The sequence below is a fragment of the Pinus tabuliformis genome, chromosome 6, assembly GCF_031772625.1.
Source record: "Pinus tabuliformis cultivar Carrire ecotype Pingquan chromosome 6, CPIR1, whole genome shotgun sequence".
In the NCBI taxonomy this organism is placed as follows: Eukaryota; Viridiplantae; Streptophyta; class Pinopsida; order Pinales; family Pinaceae; genus Pinus; species Pinus tabuliformis.
In genome coordinates this window covers 600768296-600794386 of record NC_142292.1, presented here as the reverse complement: position 1 = coordinate 600794386, position 26091 = coordinate 600768296, and positions in this window count along the sequence as shown.

The following is a 26091-nucleotide window of genomic DNA, read 5'->3' as shown; positions in this document are numbered from 1 at the left end:
GGTGGTTTGTCTAGTATCCCGCAAAGTAGTCCACAGGGATGAGACAGCGGTGATAACTAGTACACAATGGTGGTATGTCTAGTATCCTGTAGAGTAAGCCACAGGGATGAGGCAATGGTGATAACTAGTACAACACATTCCCAACAATGTAAGTACTAAAACAATCGAAATTGTTCAACTATTTTAGTATAGGTGAAACAAACATGCATTAAAAATGTCGAAAGAACGGTCTTACAAACATCTACAAAACATGCATGAAAACATGTTTGCCTTCACAGGATTATGTGTTAAGCAAAATTCCTATGACAAATTTTACACCATACATCACTAGCCCTAGTAGTGGGACGTTGGAGCCACTCCTCACTCCTCAAAGAACTGACTGTATGCTCTCAAGGCTATGTGGGAGGAGCCAAGGTGAAAATTCCTTCCTCATATAATGGGAGGGGTATATATAGCCAAGGGTGATGCTTAACCCTTGTGACTCTTGGACTACCCTCATGACTATTCAACTTCCTATGACTTTTCAACTGACATGACTCTTCAGCATCGTGTGTGTGTCCATTGGACTTTCACTTTACATTACATTTAGTTACAACATTTATGGCTCATAGTGGTGATGTGGCCAAGACTACTCATGACACTGCTAACATGTATGGTTGACTGTGGTGTCCACTTCAAGCTATTGTGCAGCTATGTGATGGATTTACTCTTGGTGTGCTTAGTCTTCTCCTTCACATGGCTTAGTGTTGTAGAGTCTTCGATGGTCTTGGCATTGCAAGATGGTTCAACACATGTGTTCCTTTCACTTGCTACTTGATGCGATTTGTTCATTCGTCTAGCTGCAAGCAAGTATTCTAGAATGTGCACTCCTTCTTCATCCCATTTTTCATCTCATCATGATCCATCTGTGTACCTATTCCTGTAATTCACTCGTGATGAGATGAAATCCAATCCAAAACCTCCCAGTCTAGCATGATGCATTATTTTCATGTTTCAGGCCCCAAACAGATGAGGGGCTGGGAAGAGGGCACAACAACCGCGCAATGCGTAGTTCTAGGTTACAAGGAGGGAGGACTGGTCATTGAGTCTGCGCAGAGTGTAGCTCAAGGTTATATGAGGGACTCCATGGCACAATCTTCATTGTCAGGGAAAACTACACAGTGACCAATGGGAGGCAGAATTACACAATTAAGGACAAAGTGGTTGTTGCAAGATGGGACCCTGAGGGGAAATTTTGCACAGTTCCTGGAGGGAAGATAAGACAGGGTTGCAGAGGACGATTTGGGCATTTCTGCACACATTCCAGGAGGAAGCCATGACAGGGTAGTAGGTGACAAGCTCGGCATTTCTACACAGTTTCCAAGGAGAAGATAGGACAAGGCAGCAGGAGACCAGCTAGGAATTATCGCACTATTTTTTAGAGTAGTGCAGACCCTGGTCTCCATGCAATGCAGGGTTCCAGCAGGCGGGAAGGAGGCTTGATGACTATTATTATGGAATGTGTACTTCATATCAGGCATGGAGGTAGTTTCTGCACACTTCTGGGGAGAAAGACAAGCTACTCAGCTCTAGGATTGTGCAATGACACTGACCTGGAGGACAACATCAAGCACTATGTAGTTCCGAGTAGCATAGCAGGGTCACTAAGGGCTAGGATTGCACAGTACATCTCAGCTAGGTTCTAGTGGAAGAGGGTTTTCTTGTCGGATAGGCTTTTATGACAATGGCTAAGTGTGGGAGGCAAGTGAACTTGTGCTAACTTGACATTGTGATCACACACTTCACATACTTCAATAATGAGATAACATAGACCACCAGGACAACAAGACAAAACATGCCCTTAGTGAGGTTGTCTTAGTGTTATATACATTTTGGGCACTGCAACCCCAATCAAACATGTCCATAAACCAAGGGCTCCTAAGTCCCTAAAAGTGTTGTTCCATCCCATAAAATAACAAGGTCAGCTGATTACATCATCCCAGAAGTTATCCATGAAAAACTGCTCAGAACTGGTCAAAACTAGACCATCTCACATGCTCCATGGTCAAAGCGCGATGCATCCCACCTAAATGCACACGGGAGGTGCGATGCATACTGAAAATCCCTTCTATGGGGTGCGATGGGTGAGAGTGGAAAAATGGCAAAGACAGTTTGCGAGGTGGCTGATCATGGAATCTTCGAGAAACTTCTCCTGTGACACTTGCCTCTCTAAATTCACCCAGGGATGAGTAAGAGATCATCAATCTCCAAGTGGAATCAAGAACTATCAGAGAGAGGACACTAATCAAATCCCAGAAGCTGAATCACCCCCCTGCAATCATCTATATATGGATCCCTCATCCTAGAGATCCAGAGGCTGAAATTTTGTATCTTGTAAGGAAGTGTTGTTGGTTTCTTGTTGGAATATCATAGTGTTGGGTGATCTAAGCTTTTCATGAGGTGAAAGAAGGGCTTTCATGCTGGAGGATGACGCTGGGTCAGAACAATTGGTTGTAATCCTCTTTGCTATTCTTGATTATTAGTAAAGCTATTCAAGTTTTTCTCCACATTCTTGTATGTTTGATGATATATGCATTTGTGTGGTCAATATATATCTGGTCCTATATTGTTTATGATTGTAGATCTATGTCCTTCGATAGTATTATGCTGCTTTGATTCCATAGGTGCGCTTTGAAGCTGGGTAGATGAAGGAGAAGCGGCAAGGATCTGTCAGAAGGGAGAGGAACCGAGCAAGGAACCAAGTGCAAGACTGAGGTTGGTGTCCTTCACTCCACTCTCATCTACTTCTCATAAGGAAAAACGAAAGTAGTTTTAGTTTGTTTGTTTCTAAGATAGCTATCATTCTTAGTGGGACTAGCAGATCCGAGTGGACACTAGATTTCCAGATAACAAAATGGTGACTCCGCTGGGGAGTGAATAGATTGTTTGTTTGTCTATATTTTTTTGCTTTATAAACTTACAGACGGAGCCTGAAGTCAAGCCAGCTAACCTTCGAACTGTATTTGCTATGCAAGTGAAAAGTAGATCAATGTTGCTTCAGTCTATCTCCGGGTTTTGTTTATAAATTCAAAAATTGATTTGCAAACCTTCTAATTGCCCTAGTGGTGGCTCTAGTAACCTCATTAGATCAGCCCCTATGATTTCTATTTACTGTACATCATTTGCTCGGCCTAAATCCCTAAACTGAGTTGCAAACTGTGACCAAGAGCCAAGTAAAGTCTCATCCTGGTACCATCGCACCCTCTCTTCAAGGAAATCTGGATGCATCGCACTTCCCATGTGCAGTAGGTGGGATGCATCCCTGTTTCCTTGTGTTACAGGTGCGATGATCAGAAAAGGCTAATTTTGCCTCCAGGTCTTGGTTTTTCTTCACTCTTTTCAGCTCTATTATGGAATTTTGCTGTCTGTGATTAGTATACCATTATGGAAACCCCATTCCTTTCCATCATTCCACCTCCATTGTGCAAAGAACTGTGAATGTTTTATGTATTTTCCACCATTTTCAGTTCTCTTTTGCAAAGTAGTAGCATAGTCGAACTGTCGTCTTTTGATTTGAAAGTGTCGCAAGTGTCATTTTCAGTCAAAGAAAGGAATTCTATTGTTCTTGATGGTCTATTATACAGTTACTCTTGTATTTGATTTTAATTAGTAGTTTTTCAATTGTTGAAAGCATTTTTCAATTCGAAATAGTAAAGTGTCGTCATTATCTTCCTTTCGTTTTTTGAAGAGAAATCTGTTAGTACTGTCGCTTAGAAAAGATAGTTCAAATTTGTACTTAGCATTCTTCTTGTCATTCACACATTAAGAAATCTGAAAACAAATACATGCATGTGCATTTGCATTTAGACTGCTTTTTGGTTTGATTTAGGACAGTGCATCTAGCGTGTGCTCTCTGCTCTATGTTGAAAGAATACCGTCTCTCTTTCTTTAGTAGCTAGGATTTTCATTGCAAAAAGAAGATTAAACGATTGTTTATCATCTTAGATTGAATTTTAGGAATTGTACATCTACATCACGCAGTGAACCTAAAAGGAAAATTTCTTAAGAAATATCAACTGTAAAATAAATTTAATGAACCTAAAAATGCTTTGGAACCTAACGCACAACATCTAGAAGTCTAGGCTAGAGACGTATTCCGGCGTCGTAAAGCCTGATAATTGTCGCTTTCACTGTTGGTTGGGTGATTCCTCCTCTTTGAGACAACAAGTGCTAGTACGGACTTGTGCTCCCATGTACCGTCGAGTATATATTGGAAGACCACAATAGGCTATATCCTTTATCCATAGGAAGCCGTGTTTGCCGCCCTATCGATCACAATGCATTGAACATAGCATTCGAGAAGATTGATTGCCGTACCATAAAAAGTATTCTGCAGTTTTGCGATTGGTTTGTTAATCCCTCTGTCTAGATTTCCAGAGCAGTCTCTTTCGTTCCTTTTCAGACTCCTTAAAGGAAAAGGTCCATCTGAGCACTTGTCACTTCAGGCTCATTAAAAATCGAAGGCGACTAGAGTCATCTTTTGTTTTTTATCGACTCTTAAAAATTGAAAAAACAAGTTGTGTCAAAGCGTCTAAAATTTATTTTAATCGGAATAATATCACCATTCCTGCGTTGGTCTTAGGTTGAGAAAATGGATTCCACCAACCAAGGAATTTCCCTTGGAGGAAATCCTAGTCCTTTCTCCTCTTGGGGAGATGTTGGTGCACCTCATATGGCCACATTGTCACTCCCAGGATTGACAATTGGCTTGCTCGTATGGCTCTTCTCGACCTCCGTTGTTCAGAATACCACGATTCCTGAATAATCAAGTCAGCAACTAGATGATACTAGAGTTACCCCCCAACCTTCTACTTCATCCGATTCTCCCTCTCCTCCTTCCTCTTCGCTTGATAAAGCCGGTAAGGCCCAAAACCAAGTAACTAAGAAGAAGAAGGAGAAGAAGAAAGAGCCAAAGGCGAAAGGGGGCAACCATGCATCTTCTAGTGAAAATCCACACACTGCACTGTCCAGGCCTAAATCGCCATGTGTCATTTGCAAAGGACACCACTACCACCAAGATTGTCCCTGCATCCCTCGGATCTTAAGGGACTGGTCTCCTCGTTTGCACAACCCAGTGTCATCAACCTCTGAGGACCATGTTGAGAGTACACCATCAACTAGTGAAAGCAAAGCACCTGGACAAAAAGGAAAATATAAATTTCCTTGTAGACTGTGTGAAGGTGATCATGCCCTCCACCGTTGTCCCTTCCTGGATGAAGCTAAAAGAGTTTTGGATGACTGTCCAGTTTCACCGTTACGGCTTCCTCCTGGATATAAGAAACTCTTGCCAGATCCATCACTGGTTGAAAATGTGACTGACACGCCATTGTGTCCGGTCGAATCATCTGTCATTGAAGATAAATCTGCCGAACCCATACCAGACGAAAGTCAAAAGGTTGAGGCGACAGTCAACTCGGTCTTGTCTTCGGAAGGTCCATCTTCAGATGACACAATCACCGAAGAGAATGAGAACGACACTGTCCAAATTCTTTTCGTAAACACAGATCCCGATGAACATGAGGGCAGTCTACCCATTCCTTTACCGCAGGAAGGAAGTTCGTCAAAGTCGTATCCAGCCGTCTATTCGGTCCCACCTCCAAGCAACCTAGTTGTCTCCTTCGATTGGAACCTACTAGGAAGACCCCGTTTATCGGCTAGTGTACCTTTCCGAATCATTACACAAATATACACAATGGTCATGGCCGGTACCATCATAGATGAAGGGGCTTCTATGAGTATCCTTTCCTCAACTGCTTGGAAGCGCTTGGTTCGCCATCGCTTCTGCCTGAGATGAGAAATCTGACAGGCTTTGACAAAGGAACTAGTCGACTGTTAGGGATCCTTCCCAATGTGCCGATAACATTGAGAAAGAAAACCGTTCACATGAACGTAATGGTAGTACAAGGACCTCTGGATTATAATCTACTCCTTGGACATGACTATATTTATTGCATGGGAGCCATTATCTCCTCACTCTTTAGAGTAATCTGTTTTCCGCACGAAGGTAGAGTGGTCAGCTCGTAGACCAGCTGTTGTTTCCTGACTCACACATAGAAAATAGTCAAATACCATCCATAAATGGTCTTTTCATGCAAGGAATGTCTCATCAATCTCTAGTCCGTCCACCTGATGAGCGCGAGTGATTAAGAAGGACATGACTGAAACCCAGGGGGCATGCACCCTAGTCTGTTTCAGCAAGAAAACCTTGGGTATAGGGTAGGTTTCCGCGGAGGATATATGACTAGTATGACACACCCGTCCATTTAGGAAAATGGGATTAGACTGGAATAAGATTCCCTCGTCAAAGTTATGTGAGTGGAGGCGGCTGCGCCACTCACCTTTGTCTATTTCTATAGACATCGCCAAGGAAGCATTTTGTCTGCAACACGGATGAAGAGCTTTCATATGGTAACCTGGGAATTTTTCGCTATACCTGGGGGCATGCAAACCTTTTTGCATGCAAACGAAGAGCGACCATTTATTTTCTTAGTTTGTATTTTCTCAACCCTTTAAACTCGTAGGATTGGTCGTTCGTAACTTGCATAAAGAAAGGATCCGGGGCAAAGCTTTGTAAGGTGCAAGCTCCATAAAAAATGGCATCTTAGATGAGACATCCTTATATTACAACTGGCACGAGCAGTTTTAACGCTGGATTCAAGCTCATTAAAAAATAAACATAAGTAATGAGCAAACATTCCCCAAAGTTTAAGCTCAATAAAAAATGAACCAATTCCCGATAAATAACCATTGTGAATGCATTATCATCAGCTTTTGAGCCTTGGTCGTGTTCTCATCATCACCTCCACTCTGTTTAGCCGATCATTCACCTCCATTTGATTGTTTACCCCTTTTTAGGAACAGCTTCGAAGAGTGATCCTGTTATCCATCCTTGTGACACTGTCGTGACTGGAAAATTCCAAACCTTACCTGGAATCAGCTACTACCCGAAAATTATCACTCGTTCCTCAAAAATGAGTCTCCTTTAAGCTCTTTTCAACTGACTCGTAAAATATGAAAAGATTGCCAAGAAATTGGCCTCTCCAGCTCATTAAAGCAATCGGAAGTGCTATCCCTCCTCTAGATTTTAATCTTTTTGGACCTGAGGAATTATTACACAAAAAGATCGAGCGCTTGTCTTGTTCGGCTCGTTAAAATTACCAAAAATTCATCCCTTTTGTATTATTTTATACTTTTTCGGGCTTAAGGGATTATATGACGAAAAAGGATCATTGGAGTTTCCTTTACGTCCCTTTTCAGACTCTCTAAAATTGAAAAGGACCGAGTTATCTTTGTCATTAAACTCGTTAAAACCTAATAGCGACAAACTTGTCCATACAGACAAGAACGAGTTTCACTGTCGTTAGGCTCGTTAAAACATAGCGACGGGTTTGCCCAAAGGGAAAAATATAGAACAAGCATATGTTATCCTCCTCAAGCTTGAAAAAAATAAAGAGGTACTGGTCAGCAATGACTGGGGAAAATTGGGAAGAAAACTTGAAGAAACTTTATTGGTAGCAAGTCGCTCTTGAACATGGCACTTTCACTCTGCATCCGAGACGGGTTAGGTTTTTCGTTCACTGGTCATATCACCATTGGTCCATCACACCATCCACATTTGGGATTAACGCTACCAATCCATCATGTCAGTGTCACCGGTATGTTCAAGAGAAGTCGCTAAGAGAATTCACCTGTGTCTCATCCACTACAATACATTCACACTCCATTCTTTCATGACCGCCACCCTGAACCCCGTATCATCATAGTGTTTTCACCTCCAAAATCATTTACTCCGTTCCGTGTCGTAGATGTGGGATTCATTAAGGCCCTCCTACGATGGGTCACTTCTTGTCGACATCAGCTCATTATCCAAGAAGTCGACTTAGGAACAACCCTTTCAGTACTTTGAAGCTTGCATGCCTCAATGGAAATTTTCTCACTTTCGGTGACAGGTTTACATCAATGGCCTTCGGCGAAAAGATTTTGCGTGGTGTTTGAAACCAAGTCCCTTATTCACACCCCGAAAATTGTACTGTAGTGCCTTAAGGGTCATCATCATTATCGGTGATTCCTCTCGCGCCTGTTAACAGCTTACATCATTGGCTGGTAATCAGGCGATGTCTTTCCATGTTCGACTCCAGAACATCTTTCACATGGATCGACTTGTACTCCGAGTGAAGATTGAACGAGTTTGAAGACCCTAGATCTAGTTTCGTCCATCCAGGCTGCGATAAATTCAAGAAAATAAAGACATCAAATGTACATTGTTGCTGCACAGATGATCATCTGAATCAAAGGATGATGATTCTATCAGAATCATCAGTCTCCCGCACAGACGGTTGTTTGTCTTATGTACATGGAAATGAATTTATAAAGATGAGCATGGGAATGCCTGCCACAGCTAGATCATGAAAAATATTATGAAGATAATGTATTGTATTGTATCTCATTACAGGTCGCCTTCCAGCTCGAAAAAACTTCGGATCCTCATGATAAAGCATTTCACCCGACATCAAAATATTAATGACCTCATGCTTTAGGGGGCAACTGTTATAGACATTTTTGGGCACTCCAACCCCAATCAAACATGTCCATAAACCAAGGGCTCTGAAGTCCCTAAAAGTGTTGTTCCATCCCCTAAAAGAACAAGGTCAGCTGATTACATCATCTCCCATGAGTTCTCCATGAAAAACTGCTCAGAATTGGTCAAAACTGGACCATCTCACCTGCTCCATGGTCAAAGTGCGATGCATCCCACCTAAATGCACACGGGAGGTGCGATGCATATTGAAAATCCATTCTGTGGGGTGCGATGGGTGAGAGTGGACAAATGGCAGAGACAGTTTGCGAGGTGGATGATCATGGAATCTTCCAGAAACTTCTCTTGTGACACTTGCCTCTCTAAATTCACCCAGGGATGAGTAAGAGATCATCAATCTCCAAGTAGAATCAAGAACTATCAGAGAGAGGACACTAATCAAATCCCAGAAGCTGACTCACCCCCTGCAATCATCTATATATGGATCCCTCATCCCAGAGATCCAGAGGCTGGAATTTTGTATCTTGTAAGGAAGTGTTGTTGGTTTCTTGTTGGAATATCATAGTGTTGGGTGATCTAAGATTTTCATGAGGTGAAAGAAGGGCTTTCATGCTGGAGGATGACGCTGGGTCAGAAAAATTGGTTGTAATCCTCTTTGCTATTCTTGATTATTAATAAAGATATTCAAGTTTTTCTCCACATTCTTGTATGTTTGATGATATATGCATTTGTGTGGTCAATATATATCTGGTCCTATATTGTTTATGATTGTAGATCTCTGTTCTTCGATAGTATTATGCTGCTTTGATTCCACAGGTGCGCTTTGAAGCTGGGTAGACGAAGGAGAAGCGGCAAGGATCTGTCAGAAGGGAGAGGAACCAAGCAAGGAACCAAGTGTAAGACTGAGGTTGGTGTCCTTCACTCCACTCTCATCTACTTCTCATAAAGGAAAATGAAAGTAGTTTTAGTTTGTTTGTTTCTAAGATAGCTACCAGTCTTAGTGGGACTAGCAGATCCGAGTGGACACTAGATTTCCCGATAACACTTAGAGCTGAGAGCGACAAGCACGAAACTTGAGATAAACCTTAAGATAACGTGACCACACTTGTGTGACAATGCTTACAACTTTGTGCATGAGTACAACGGATGTTCACATGGCGAAGAAAACCCAAACAAACAAAGACAAACCTTTGAAATGACCATAACAAGATCGCAAGAATGAAAAAGAAATCAACATGCCAAAATATGGTAGTTGGTTAAGCAAGCAAAAAGGGTGAAAAGACTCTGATAGAGCTCAAGGAATGAGCTCGAGAGTTTGCAACCATCAAAGGAAAAACCAAGGAAGGCTCCAAAATTTGAGTGCAGACCAAAATTTTGGAGGGTGTTGCAGGCGCTACAAAAAATTTCTTATATTTGGGCTTTTTTTTTTAACTATCGGTGATATGAATCTTAAGGGGGCTTATAGTCTAAGTTCATATGTATAATTTATAAAGTCATGTTTTTATGCAAAGATAACTTGATAGGAATGAAATTGACAGAGTGAAACCTAGATAGAGTTTTTTTTGTCAACAAAACACCTTAGATAAAACTATGACTTAATGAGGGTTTTGAAATCCTCTCACTTAGTCACTGAAGGTTATCCCTCCAACCTCAAGGTTTTCATTTGTCTCTCCCACCAAGTCAGTGCATGGCCCTCCAATTTTAGCCGCGTGAATAAGATATTTTTCCCTTCCTCGATCTGATGGACACTGAAATAAACTTCCTGTTGTTGCAACCAGTGGTTGAAATTCAGAGCATAGATCTCATCATGGTATGTATTGATATGGAATTTTTCTTCCACTTTATATAGGGATTGGTTCACAACACTCAAACTGGGTTGATATTTTTTGGGTTCCTTCTTCCGTTGGTTATCTGTGTCTTCCCGATCTACCGATCTCCCTTAAAATTTATCCTCTACATTTGAACCCCCTTCTTCTCCAAATATACCCAGCTTATTGCTTAGGTCCACCATGAGGAGGTTTACATTGTGGTTTATATTAGTGACTTGTTCTTCAAGCCGCGAAAACCTCACCTTTGTCGGATCACGAGGTTCATTTACAGATTTGTTTCCCATGGTTAGGGTTTTATGATTTTCGGCCTCACCAATCTAGATCCCTACAATATCCACAAAATACCCAAAGAAACCGGCTCTAATACCAAATGATATGTAAACTGTCATGGATATTCCACTGGACAGCTTGTCACAATAGATCTGCTAATATTATATTTAAAATATGAGATTCTACACTATTATAGTTTTATTTAATTTCTATATCTGTAAAATTAACTATAATTTGTGCATGCATGTAAAAGTAAATCAACTAGAAAAGTATAGAATAAAAAAATAATCTCACACACATAATACACAATATATGCTCTCTCAAAAACCCTTTCGAGAGAAAACCCAGCTGGAAGATGAGGCCGCTTCGTTCTCTTTCTCTGTCTGGAAATATGGCTGGAGATACAAAGATGTAATTTCTATGGCCCATGGGCTGCTACAGTGCACAAATCCTCTCTGTGTTCTCTACCTCCTATCTCTCTTGGCTATCTTTTCTCAACAATGGAACAAAAATGCTCTTGAAAGAATGGAATGCCTCTTCCTCCTAGTGGCCTGGTAATAACACAACCCGATAGCCTACTAGTGGTTAAGTTTGATTGCATCAACTCTTAACTAGAGTTACAAAATAGACTCTTCTAGAGTCTTTTACATCAAAAACATGTGGCTAGCCCATTTTCCACGAATAATGGAGCTAACCTGGCATCCTCCTGAACTATAGGTGTGAAAAAAGGGAGGTCAAGTTTTGAGTGGCATAACTTTTTCATACGAACTTCGATTGACATGATTCTTGCATTGTTGGAAATCTTTACGTGTCTAGAATATCATGAAAATGTTTTTTTGCTAAAGTGACAAAGTTTTACCCAAAAAAACATCGTTTGATGCCTCAAAACACTCCCGAAAGGTTTCAGACCCTGTTTCGCCAAACTGGGTCCCACCCGTAAAAATGGTCCTGTGAGCTAATTCCTCCACCCTTTCTGCTCCAAATGTATCAAGATGGATGAAAAACAATATAATGATCCAATTTAGCTCAATCTTAGGAAACCTACAAAAGTGACTTGTCGTCTACAAATTGAAGTAGACTAAGTCAAAATATAAGTAAAATGTGCCACATCTACATTAAACCCTCTAAGAGAGGAGGTCCTCCAACATAAATGACTTATGATAGGGTGAAAATACCTCAAAATCTCTCTCAAATGTATGATATTAGCCTCAAATCATGGTGAAATCATCCTCCAAGGAAGAAAAGTCCTCAAGCAATCCAACGTCTAGCCTCAAATGATGGGAAAACCTTACTTGTGAAGTAAAAATGCTTCAAAGAAGGGGATGAATCCTTAAAATTTCTCCAACGTCCTCGAATGAAGTATCCAAGGTAAGACCACATCCTCATATCATGTAAATTACCTCTATAAAGGATCAAAAGATTCTCTCCAAGTCCCAATAGGTCATATGATCTGCAAACAATTAGTAGACATGTCCTTAAGTAGGGTCAGTCCTCATATCAAGTGAAGAACAACTCAAAAAGTGAATAAAGAGAGGAGTGTTCAATATTATTCAATGTGTTTTGTTAATAGGATACCCATGAATGTAGAAATATCTTAAAAATACCTCGGATGATGTTACTAGTGCCTTGTGATATATGATTTTATTCAAGATCTATGAAACTACTTCGAGAATTTTGTCTCATCATGAACAAGTGTAGAGTCATCTCCAAAAGTAAATGGGAAAAGTGTGAAAAATAAATAAGAGGTGGTATCCATTCTTAGGTATAAGATAAGTGTTCTTCCATAAGTATGACAACCTTTACAATATGAGCAACACTTTACATACAAAGAAATGAGATAGCGTAAAGGTTATCCTAGATCGTGTGTCACAATAAATCCATCCTAAGATCCTTTCACATTGACTCGGGTCATAAATAATTGACATGGTGTCAACTTAATGTCACCATGGGGAAATCAGATAAGCCACCAAATCAAGGGATATTTTCAAAATGGGGACTAAAAGGATGGGTCATGGCTCACTACAAAGGGTTTGAAAGTTTGAAACTACCACCTAGGTCAAACATTGTTATAATAGGACAAATAATTTTCTCATATGATGGGTGACATCTGGTGAAGAAATATGAGATACACTAAAGTGAATATGAGGTGTAATACTTATTGGTCATATGCTCACTAGGGGAATAGCAGGTGTAACACCTATCATGGGTGCCCAAGCTTTTGTGGTCATGTGCTCACTAGGGGAATAGCAGGTGTAACACATATCATGGTGCCCAAGATTTTGTGGTCACGTGTTCACTAGGGGAATAACATATTTTCATGCCCATGTTGGTATAATTGGCATGCACCCCTTTGGGCATGCATGTGAAGATGATAAGCTATTATTTTATTAATATTTGGCATGAGAAATGGGGTACACCTACTTGTCGATAGCTAGCAGCCTTCATCATTCTTTTGTGGATGCATGTGTTGACTATTTGACCAAGTGATAGTTGTTAGAAGATTTTACCAGCAGATTTGACTTGGAAAAGGTGCCAAATAGCTAAAAGTAGCAAATGGACTAGCTATGGCATCCACTTTGGTACAACAAATGATAGTTGGCAACCACTCTTTCTCTTTCTATTCTATTAGGGAGACACCTGGCAACTTGATTACATGAGATTACTTATATATTTTTCTCACATGTGCCAAAAAAGATGTAATTTTCTATTATTGATGTGGTTTGAATTCTCTCATGGTTGATTTACCTCATACATTTGTTAGAAAATAGTTGTTATATCTATATGGAACCACCATCAATATTTTATTGTTTTTTTCCCTATTTAGTTAGGCAAATATTGTTATTTTCTTTCAAGAGGGTTTGGCACTTTTTCTATATAATGAGACCCCTCTCATTTGTAATGGTTGTTGGAGGATTGAGAAAAGAACTCATATTACTATTGTCTATTGCCTATTTCTTTTTTAGCATTGTGTATGGCTAAATGAAGAATTATTTTTTAGGATTTAACTACAAGCCCTTTCATGTCAATACTCATGAGATGTTGCGATCACTAGCAAGGAAAAGCTATAAACTGGTTAATATCATATTTTATTTTGGTGTATATTATTGGAATTTCTAGTTCAAAAAAATGTTATTCTACTCTTGATTGCATTGTATGGAAAGAAAATGTTGAAAGGCACTAGAATTCTTTGCTAGCTAGAAGGTATCTATGTTAGTAACTTAGTGGTTTCATTCTTCATCTTCAAAAATTTATAATAGCAAGGGTTTGTCGAGATATACACCTATATTCAATGATTTATGTTTGGAAATATCCCTAGATTTGCTCTGATTTGACCCCATATGCCCAACAAAATACATAGGCACTGGTTTACCTTTCCAATCAGCTTTAAAATATTCATTAAAACTCATATTGGTACAAAGGACAGATCTGGAAAGAAATTTTTGAAAGGCACTAGAATTCTTTACTAACTAGAAGTTATCTATGTTAGTAACTTAGTGGTTTCATTATTCATCTTTAGAAATTCATAACAACAAGGGTTTGTTGAGATATTTCAATGGTTTAAATCTGGAAAGATCATTGGTTCTACTCTCATTCACCCCCATTTTCCCAATAGAATACATAGGAATTGGTTTACGATTACAGCCAGCTTTAAAATCTTCATTAATACTCATATTGGTACAAAGGACAGATCTGAAAATTACCGTATTGTTAGATATCTGTCCCACATCTTCAATTCATATGTTCCATTGATAAAATAAATGTGGGTGAATTGGAGTATGTTCAGAGGCCTATAAAACAATCATCCTAACTACCTCAAACCCACCTTACCTTACCATATACAAGGTTGGGAATGATCCTCAAAGGAAGAGTAAGAAAAACCCTTTAATTTTCCATATTGTATTGTCTTGTTCAAATCTGTCTTGGTGGGATATTGAATAGGTTTGAAAATTATTTGATAGGTATGATCAATGTTGTAGAAGACAAATTTGAATTCCATTTGTGACTATCTTCATTTCCAACCTTGCACACAGAACAATAACACTGCCTACCCTACAGAAAACTCAATCTAAGACCTTCAATGTATTTCTTAGTTATCCCATTGAGTTTACAAACATAACACCACTATTGGTAAATGGTTTCACTTTCCATGAAACACTTGAGGTTTGGGAACTTAGAAAAAAATGAGTACTATAGGGAATCTTCCCTGGAGGTGGTCATTGATCATCCAAAATGTCAGAGGAGGAAACCAAGGTGACTAGTGAATCCTTCAAGTTCCATATATTTGTCACCAAGTGAAGACCTTGTAGCATTAAGTGATAAATTTTGTGGTAGTAGACCTTTTAGTGGTTTTCTTGAACCCTTTTTCCTCTGTTGTATTTAACTTTTAAGCATTCTTTGGTGGATTTGTAAGCTCCTCTGCTTTCCCCTCGCACTGCTTCTATGTTCTTGGCTTACCGTGTTTTGATGAGATAAGTGTAGAAATACTCAATCTCTATTTTAGGGTTGGCTATGTGAAGTTTCAAAGGTTTGTGAACATGCATAATGTCAATACTCCCATCCACTTTGAGGGACACATTCCTCAAAATTGAATGTAGCTTGTCATTTACTCAAGGGTCAGACTATTGTACCATAGTTTATCCCTAACATAAAACCAAAAGTAACAGGATGCTTTGCAGGTGAAGTTCATTAGAACTGTGGAAAATCTTCTATGTTTTTGGTGTACTTTTCTTTAATGATATAAGTGTATAAATTCTCAATCTCTATTTCAGGGGTTGAATATGTGATTGAAAAGGGTTGTAAACGTGCATAGTGTCAATACTATCTTCCACCTTGAGGGACTCATTCCTAAAAATTTAATTTAGCTTTTCATTTTTTCATGCTAGGAATGAGAAGTCACTGATAGTGCATTTTACATGATTTAATAAGCATATTGTAAATTTCTTATACTTGTTCTCCCTTACCCAAGCTAAATTCTTAGAGACAGGGGAGACTGTAGAAATTAAAAAGGTTTTGCATGACAAATGATATAAGAACCATGAACTACAAACAATGCATGTTTTGGATCACCCAAATATTGTCTCTCTAAAGCATTTTTTTTTAAACCACCAATAAGGATGAGATCTATCTCAATCTTGTGTTGGAGTATGTACCAAAGATAATTTATTGTGTAGAAAAGCACTATAGTACGATGAATCAATGGATGCCTCTTCTTAATGTGCAAACATCTATAGTCTTCAGAAGATTTTTGTAGAATGAAATAATCCAAAAAAAAAAAAAGTAAAAATTTGTTATGAGGATCTAATGGGTAAAAGAGGACAAGGAGACAAGATTTGAGAATCACTCATTGAAAATGCACAAATACCTAGTTCAAGATCAGAGGAAATAGGTAGGTCTTCTATCTCATATAGGAGTTTTAATTTTTTACATAAATGTCACAATTTTTGTCAAGAGGGATGGGTATTAAAACTATTATGACCTGTCAATTTGAGGATTTTGTACTAATAGAAATTGAGAGTACTGACTATAAGTATTAGGAGTATGGTGTACCTACCTATCATTACTCTCTGGAGTATTTCTATCAGTAGCTTGTTGTGTGAATCGCTTTAGTTTGAAACTGAATGTGTGTGCATGTTTCAGACATCAAAAATTTTCTTTGTGCCAATTCTCCCCATGTTTTATGGGGAATTTCTTTGGGTGAATGAACTCATGAACTTTTCAAAGTATAACTCAACATGGATGACCTTACAACCTTTTCTATGTGGGATAATGGTCAAGGGAAAGGGGCTTCAATGAATGTAGGCTTTCACAGCTTGAAGAACTACCCATAACATTATTGGATTTGAGCTATGTTAAAATTTTAGCCAAGAACCAAAATTTTGGGTAATACCATTACCCACCATCAATGCGAGAAAGAATGTGCCAATGCATTACTAAAATTTTAACTTAGTTTTGAATATGAAAAGATCATAGATGGAAAGGAACTTACCTTCATAAAAAGGATTAGACATTAAATATCTTAGCTAAGCTCTGATAGGGTTTTTGACAGGACAACTGAATGAGGTCTTGGTCAACCCTTGGTCCTGAATGTCAACACTGGAGTAGTTAGGTAATTTTTTGTCCTTTTGTTATTCTTTTTATGCCTTGATACACTTTTTTTTCTCCAATAAACAAAACATCAACGGGAAAAAACAATGCTTGCTAACTAGTTTGTAAGAAATCATATTTAAGAGAAGCCAATAGTCAAGAGTTTGCAAGAATAGCCAATAGAGTTCAAATAATATATGTAGGAATGTAATAGAAGTATGTCCTTAAAATGAATAAAGAATTCCCCATAATGGAAGCTTTTTATGAAATCAAACATGACACTTCTTGTGCACAGAAATCCAATATATGTGTTTCCTACATGAATCATAGGAAGCTACTAACAACCACATTCTAATGGACGTGATAGAGGCATAGAGACATGAACCATCCTGGAAGAAGTGAATTTTCAGGGAAATTCCAAAACCCAAGGCAAGAAGTTGATAAAAGGAGCTAAACTTTGATTTCAAATTGCATTAGAAAAATTTGAAAATGTGGTAAAGTGGACCCTGCAAGGCCTAATTTAGGGTGCATGAAAAAATAGCTCTGAAGTGGGAAACAAGGACTATGTTAGGTTCCTATACCAATAGGAGTCATAATTTCTGAATGACTGAGATTAAAACTTGTAATATGTACATACCTTTGCTTTCTACAAATGTTTTCTGTCACACGGAATAAGTCGATCTTGCGGACAAGATAGACCTTCCTAGAATCTAAAGAAGACCTAATGACAAGCAAACCAATTAGACACTATCTTTCTCTAAATACGCTTTTATAAACAAAGGCAAACAAGTGTTTTAGGGCCTACCTTAGGTCCAACGCAAGTTTGTGGAAGCCTTCGCTCCTTCGATCCAAATGAGATCCTTTGTCGCGAATCTGCAAACACAAACAAGCAAACAAATTAAATAGCACCTGAAAAGCCAATATCGTAAAACATATTTAACATGAAAGTCAAGGAGTTCATGAAACAAATAACATGAGATACTTGTTGAGAAAAATGAGTTTGATTGTATTAATTCAAAAGAAGAAGAACTTTACAACCTGTGCCTTGACGCTATACAAGCTCCTCCTAGGGTCCAACAAGAAGTCTCCTCTACTTTGACAAGTTTCACTCACTTCCCAATGAAGCCAAAAAGGTATGTGATCTCTCCTCTTAAGCTCAACTAGGAAGTCTTAATTTCACCAGCATTTACCCTAAAAAATGTTCAGCTTCTAACCTCCCTAGCAACCAGCCCAATGCCTGAATTTATAGTGCAATGGAGGGAAGTTACTAGGTCCTCCTTCAAAGGGATAAAGCCCTCCTTCAAAGGGATAGCTCCTCTCATCAAGGGATTAGCTCCTTCTCTTTTGGGATGCATGAACCACCTAAGAGCGGCAAATCCACGTCAAAATTCCTTCTAGAATCATCTAGAATTAACCCAAAGTGAGTTTTTTAGAATAAACTTGCACCTTTTTGACTTTCACAGGGGTCCACACCCACACCTTTAGGGACAGAGCGGGCAGGTCCGCAGCTTTTGTAAACAGAAGGTGTGGGACCGTAGGTAACAGTGAGAGAAAGTGCGGAACCAGAGTTTCGTTGATTTTTAATGTCCTTCTCTTATTTTCAAAGCTTGACTTGAAGAGCTGAGGTCTGAGACTTGCTTAGGAGGACAATACAAGTGATGATAGACCCATACTGACTGCAAATAATCATGATGATGATATTTTTGTGTAATAGATTGCCCCCTAAAGTGCGAAGTCTGTAGTAGATGAGGATTTCATTTATCATTTAGGAAGAGTGAAGTACTTTATCATTTCGAGGATCATCTTGTGGAGAGCCTGGTTGGAACCTGTAAAAACATTCAATGCAAGATATATATATGAGATCGTATCATCGTTGAGGTAGGCATTCCCATACTCAGATCAAAATTGACTTAAAAAACTAACTACTGCTCTGATACAGGTGTTAGCCTCCTATACCAATAGGTTTCATTTTTCATGATTGGCAGGGGAAATTCCAAATATGTTCTACTTTGATGATGCAAAGATCCCATATTTCTGTGGAAGAACATGTCTGTATATAGTTTGGATAGTGTCCTACTTCTGGATGGGTGATCCAACAGCCTAATCTGGATCATGCCATGTTTAAATTGATGTTGTAGAATAGAGAAAGAAAATCTGTCCAAACTGTCTAATCTTGGCAGATTAGTAGATTAGGTAGAGAATAAAGGTTCCCAACTGCTTAATCTGGGGCCTTGGAAGTGATAAGGGTAGTTGTAGATAGAAACTCAAAAGGAAAAGAAAAGAAAAAGAAAAAGAGCAACTGAGGGTTTGCAAGTCTAAATGCACCCTCCTTGAAGTAATAAAAAATGCTAGGCACTAAGATGGGTAGGTAGAAAGGGGTTGCAGAAGCTTGTTTTCCTTTATATTGCTGGCCTTGACAGAAAGCATATATTGGCAAGAGAAGGTTCACCTGTTTCAACATTTTGGTTACAACGCAGTGAAGCATGTCTAACTCCCCAATCATTCCCCACAAAACTTCTTTCTAACATTCCCTAAAGGTCCAATGGGATTTCCTCATTGAGTACTAATATCACCTTTTGATTATGGCAACATCAAGCCAAGGTGTTGATTCCTTTTACACAAGAAAGCCACATTTCCTGTGTAAAACCCTTGATCATTTTCATCTGTTTTTGCACCTAAGTTTACTCATTAAACTTAGTATTCAGTTCCTCTCTCTCATCTCAAATCCATATTAACCCCTAATTTTACTATTTAGCTCCCCAAATTTCCCCTTTTCCCTATTATTATACCATTTTTTGTGCAAAAATCCCATAAAATATATATCCCCCCCCCTCAGGCAATATAGCCTTAATAATCTAAAAGGGGAAGGCGTGATAAAGTCGGGCGCTAATGCAAGTGTGCATGCATATGTTATTTTGGGGGATTAAATCAACATCGGGTTGATCTAATAGCCCTACCGCACTTTATAAACCTGTATATAGTTTACCCGCTGGTCCCTAAAACTTCATAAAACCCACGAATTCGGTTTATCCAAAGTTTATCCCGGCGCGATTTTCCACAAATAATAATTTTTTATTAGACGGTCCCCGCCGTATCGCTCTGCCATCTCCGCGTCCCGTCATCCGTCGGATCCCGGCCCTCCCATCCGACGGTCCTCGGCGATCTCGGACCGCCCCCGATCGCCGTCCTTTAGCGCCCGATATTGTCAGAATGAAGACGTCTGTCCGTGGACGCGTGTCGACTTTTGATTGTATCGGGCGGCTTTCGACACAAACCGGGCCCGTACCAAAAGCGGTCCGATAAAACCGCTTACCGCCATTGCCTTTCCGCCTTACGTCATCCTTGCATCACCACCACGTCATTGCCGCATCAGCGTCGTGTCAGCTCCCGTTCCGCCATGGTTCTGACAGCTCCGCCACGTCGCTCGTCCAAGTCAACCCATTCACCGGTTGACACGTCATCCCGCCGTACTCGACCCCACCAATGACGTCATGCTGATGTCATCCGTAAAAAAGGAGCCAAAAAAACTGACTTTTCCATATTTTGCCCAAAAATCATGTTTTTTCGTATTTTTCATAAGTTTGAGCACTCTGTTGATTGCATGCATTTACGACGTTTTTCCGCACGGTCATCTTCCCCCGTCGCGTGCCAACCAGGTATTTACCCGTTTTACCCACGAACTGGTTTTTCAGTCTTCCTCTGCTAAAAACGCAAAATAACCAGTATCCGGCATTCTGAACTCCTGTACCTTCAAAAACCGAACTAGGATTCATTGGAGGGCCCAAATTCATCCAATCCCATCACTCACTGCATTGCTCTCAACCCAGACCCTTTGCAAAGTTTATTCGTGTCGCAGGGCATGCCACAGCAAGATAATTCACCCTGTTTCGCCCCCTTTGACAGCATTTCACCTCAATTTTGCCAAAGCTACCCTGTTTCTCTCTGAAAATCTCTTTCTCTGTCAAAATTCGCCACATTCATCCACAATTCAAGTATAAATCTAGTTCAAAGGATAAGTGAAGCATGGAGACCCCTGTGGCCTTGAACATTACTCCCCTGAGTGCCCCACAGAGGAACCTGGACTGGCTGGCCCTTGCTGACCGGGATCATCAAATTAAAGAAACAGTTGAGTTAACTACCAAATATCACATACACACTGTTTGTGAGCTGAAGGATAAATACATGAGTGGTGCTGATGACATAGGTATCTGGGAGTCTAATTTGCCCATTTATTACCTACCTCAAGTCAATGTGTTCCCAGACCTCATCCATCAGTGTTGTGAACACTATGAACCCTCACAAAGAGCAGTTTTGGGTTCATCTGGGAATATTTTATTCCACATCACTCCTCAATCCATAAATCAGATGCTGAACTTTAAACCAACTAAACCTCTGGTCCCCCTTTCTATGAATTTTCTGCTCCAAGAAGCTGCCAAGTTGCCCAGCTCAGAGGTCACAAAGATTGGCCAGTTGTTCATGAAGCCAGAATATCAGCCCCGGCAACCTCCTCCTTATCTACATGTTTGGTTCAATGATACAGGGAGACTGCTAGTGGACATGGTATCCTGCATTCTGGGATTCCATACCAGTGAGTTTGTGGATGATACAACCTTGGTGATGTTATCCATGTTCACTCCATGGCAGCCTCCTGCTGCCCAGTATGACTATGCCACATTCATTGCTGACAAGATTCATGAGCAATTCATGAATTTGGAGAGGGAAAGGGTATTCAAGTACACCTCCTATATATATCACTTGATATTATATTTTCAGCCTGATAATTTCCCTGTTCCCTTGAGAAAGTTGGATGCAAAAGGAAACAGGAGGTCAGTGATATTTTGGTCATCAGTTTGTCACCATATCTCTTGCTCCCCATACAGCTATTGTGAGTTCATTGATCTGTTCATCTATCCGGCCTTGTCTCTGCTAAAGAGTTCTCCTCCTCCTAGACTCACTGACGATATGCAGAAGATCCTCCAGCTTTCAAAGAATTATAGCATTGGAGATTGGTACTTCTACCAAGACCACACAGTAATTAGAATATATGGCTGTGAGCTAGCCCCTTACAGACTGCCAAAGTATGTTCCCATGAGACTTTTTGCATTAGAGTATTTCCGACAATTTGGAAATGTAGACATGATTCATTTTCATAGCAGAAATAAGAAAGCACAGCTGAAAATCAAACACCAACTGGGCCCATTCATTTTCAACAAAAGAGAAGAAGCATGGAAAGAAGCAGATAAAATTCTAAAGAGCTTCCAGCTGCAAACAAGCTTCCTTTGGTCACCCTATGACCCCAATCATTTTATAAGTCTTAGAAGAGTGAGATACAGACTTGCCAGCTATGACCATGTCAGAATCCCACACATTGAAAAATATGCAAATCAGTTAGAATGGAAAGAGGGCACCCTAGTGGAGGCATGTTCTAGGGAAGAAATGGCACAAAAAGCAATGAAGCAGTTAGAAAAATCAGTTGACTTAGAATTTTTTGGACAGGTTTGCTCCCCAGTACTCAAGCATCTTGGAGTAGCTGCTTCCTCTTCTACTACTCCCCAGCAATCTGCCCAAGCCACTACTCAAGCAGCAACTACAGCTAAAGGAAAAGAGATGCAACAAGAGGAGCCACTTTCTAATGTAGAGAAGCAAGCAGAACAACAAGAAGAGATGGCTGAGGCACCTTCAAATACAGAGCAGCAAACTCAGGAAAAGGTCCCTCCTAGGCAGGAGGTAACAATGGAAACCTCGGTGCTACAAACTCCAGCTAATGAAGAAAGAACCAGGAAGAGAGATAGGCAGGAGGAAACTACTCTCACTACCTCAACAGATCAGTAAGGTGAGAAAAGACAAAGGCTGAATCCCTTTTCTAAGGAGGAGATGCCTGAAAGACCCACTGATACCATGCTCCCTCCCAACATTGAAACATCGGCCAGTTCCTTTCAGCAGGAACAAGAAATGCATCATGGAGGAGAAGATAGTTCATCAGGACAGCAGACAAGATCCGAGCCTAGTGTCATGCGGAAAGAGTCGATAATGCGGACAAAACCGACCTCCCTAGAAGCAAAGGCTTTCTAGTAACAAACAAGACAAATAAACACTACCTTTCTCTAAACATGCATTGAGAATACAAGTAATCAGGTGATTTTAACATACCTTTAGTCCAACGCTTTGTAGTAGTCCAGCCTCGCCGATCCGAATGAGCTCCTCCTTCTCTTCGAAACCTACATTCACTAACAAGCCAAAAGATTAAATAGCACCTGATAAACTCATAAAACAATACATATCCATCATACAGACCAAGGAGTATATGAAACAAATCATGAATAACAATCTGTTGAGAAAAATGAGTTCATTTGTATAAAGTGGAAACAAAAGAAACCATTACAACCTGAGCCTTGGTGTTGTTCAGGTCCCTCCTAGGGTCCAGCAAGAGTTTTCCTTTACTTTGATCAGCTCACCCACTCTCAAATAAGGCTAGGAAAGGATGGGAATCTCTCCTCTCAAGCTTTACAAGGGAGTCCTAATTCCAGCAGCATCTATCCTTAGGAATGTTTAGCTTTCAACCTCCCCTCCCTCTGGCCCAATGCCTATATTTATAGTGCTCTAGAGGAAGTTATTCAGGTCCACCATCAATGGGATAAGCCCCTCTTTGGATGGGATAGCTCCCCTCTTGATGGGATAAGTTCCTCTTTGATAGGGATACATGAACCATCTGGAGGCGCTCCATACACGTCAAACAAGCTTCTAGAATGCTCTAGAAATGACCACAAGTAACTTTTTTGGAGTGAAACTTGCGCCTTTTGACCTTTACAGGAGTACGCACCCTCCCCTTTACATACAGAGTGTACAAGTACGCAGGTATTGCGAACATGGGGTGCGTACACGCAGGTAAGGCTAAGAGAAACTGCGTACCCAGAGATATATAGATTTTTAGTGACTTTCTCTCTTTCTTGGAGTTTGACATGGAGAGCAGAGGTATGAGGCTTGCCAAGGAGGATAGTATGACAGTTGATGGAGCCATACTAACTGCAAATAGTCATGGTGACAAATTTTAGTGTAACAGATTGCCCCCTAAAGTGCGAAGCCTGTAGTAGATAAGGGTTTCATATCATCTAGGAAGGGTGAAGTACTTTATCATTTCAAGGATTATCTTGTGGAGAGCCCAGTCGGAACCTGCAAGTATTCAACACAAAATACATATATAAGATCATATCATTGCTGAGGTAGGCATTCCCATACTCAGACTAAAAACTTTAACTAATTGACTATCTACTGCTCTGATACAGGAATGATTTTGCAATACATCATAATCATAGACTTTTTGTAGACACAGTATGGATGTAGCCATCTGTTTATAGTTGGTCTACTATATAATGAATACAAAACTTCTCGCAGCCTGGATGGTGGAAACTAGATCCAGGGTCTTCATTTCTATTCCCCGAACAGGTACGATTCTATCCATGCGAATAAATGAGTTGATGTCGAACATGGTAAAAACCACTTGATTACCAGTCAATGATGTAAATTGTTAACAAGCGTGAGAGAGACCACCAGTGATGTCAATGGTTCTCAAAGTACCCAGTACAATCCATGAGATGTGAATGAATGAGTTGATGTCGAACATTTCACAGAATCCTTCGATCGAAAGTCAATGATGTAAACCGTCGTCAAAGGCGAGAAACCTGCCATTGATGCATGCAGATTTCAAGGTACTGATGATTCCTAGGTCATCTTTCTAGATAATGTGCTGATGTCGATAGAAAGCGACCCGTTGCAGGCAAGCCCACAACATGAAATCATAGATCAAGTTGAAGAAATGTAACTGTAAGGACTGACTCAGGGATGGTCAAGATGGATGACGGGTATTTTGCAGATGAATGGTTTATATGCAGAGACCTCTTGAACACATAACGACACGACAGATAGCTTGGTGACATTTGACCCAAAGTTAATACCTGGCTGAAAACTTTCAATGTGATTTGATCAACTGTGAGGCAAAGGATTTCCCAACCCAGGTGAATGCAAAGTGTCATGTTCAAGAGTGGTAATAAGGCTTCTTCTGAGACAAAGGATAACAAATAGGCTCATTTTTCTCTCTTTTGCCCCACCATTTCGGGCAAGTACCTCTTTATTTTTCACAAGCTTGAGGAGGATAACATATGCTTGATTATAAGCTCATCCTTCGGATGAGTCCAACTTAGTTTTGATTCGAACCCTAAGAAGGAGTGGTCCGTTCTTGTTTGTAATCGAACAGGTCCTTTACTGTGAAATTTTAACGAGTCCAGTATAGGAGAAACTCGGCGTTTTTCATTTTTAGAGAGTCTGAAAAAACTTAAGAAGACTCCAGGTTGAACTTTTTCGTAAAGTTGTGTCTCCCAAGCCCGAAAAAGTATAAAATAATACTTGAGAGAACCGCTTGATCTTGCGACCAAGGAGTACTTTCATGATTAGTGCCTCTAACCTGAAAAGTAAAAAGCGATCAAGGACACGTCGTTTATTTCCAGTATCGAGTTTGAAACGACAAAAACCTGGCAATCTTTTCCTGTTTTTACGGTCAGAAAAGGGCTATAAGGGGACCGTCTTTTAATTCCATTTTAACGAGTGTAAAAGAAACGCTCGGCAATCTTCTCATGTTTTAGGAGTCAGAAAAGGGCTTAAAAGATGACTCTGATGTTTTGGTTTGTGAAAAATGATAATTTTCCTTGAAATTCCTTTTGTCCTGCACAAAAACGACACATTACTCATACCTGTTTAAGATAGGCAAAAATACATTGAAAAATATTCTTCCACGGTGAAAAATAAACAAACTTAGCATTCATTTATCCAAAAAACCTATAGAAAGACCTTTTACCATGTCATTTTTACCATTTTACTCTTGAGGGAGAGAAAAGGGCTTTTGGCAAGAAACTTCCCGTGGACTTTGCGGAGAATCCGACCGTCGGATTCGAGCGCCGTCTCTTTCAGGTATTTCACAACATCCTCCTCTTTGTTTTCATCCGTTTAGAATTTCATTTTAGGCCCTAATTTGATTTTTTGGGGGCTTTGGGGTTTCAAGATCCGCTTTTCGGGGTACGCAGGTACCCCATGGGTAACCTGCGTACCCCGACATTTTCTCCGTTGGGAAAATGGCAGGTGTACGCAACCTACCTTCAGAGCAGTTGTTTACCCACGCTCTGTTTCTGAACGCGGGGTGCGGACTCCGCGCAAAGCATTTTTAAACCCCCAAATCTCAAATTTGAACCATTAATTTTTGATTTAGTGAATTCTAATGGATGTTTTCTGGTGTGTAGATTGCCCACCATGCTTGATTGGCGCAAAAGAGAACACGAAGATGTC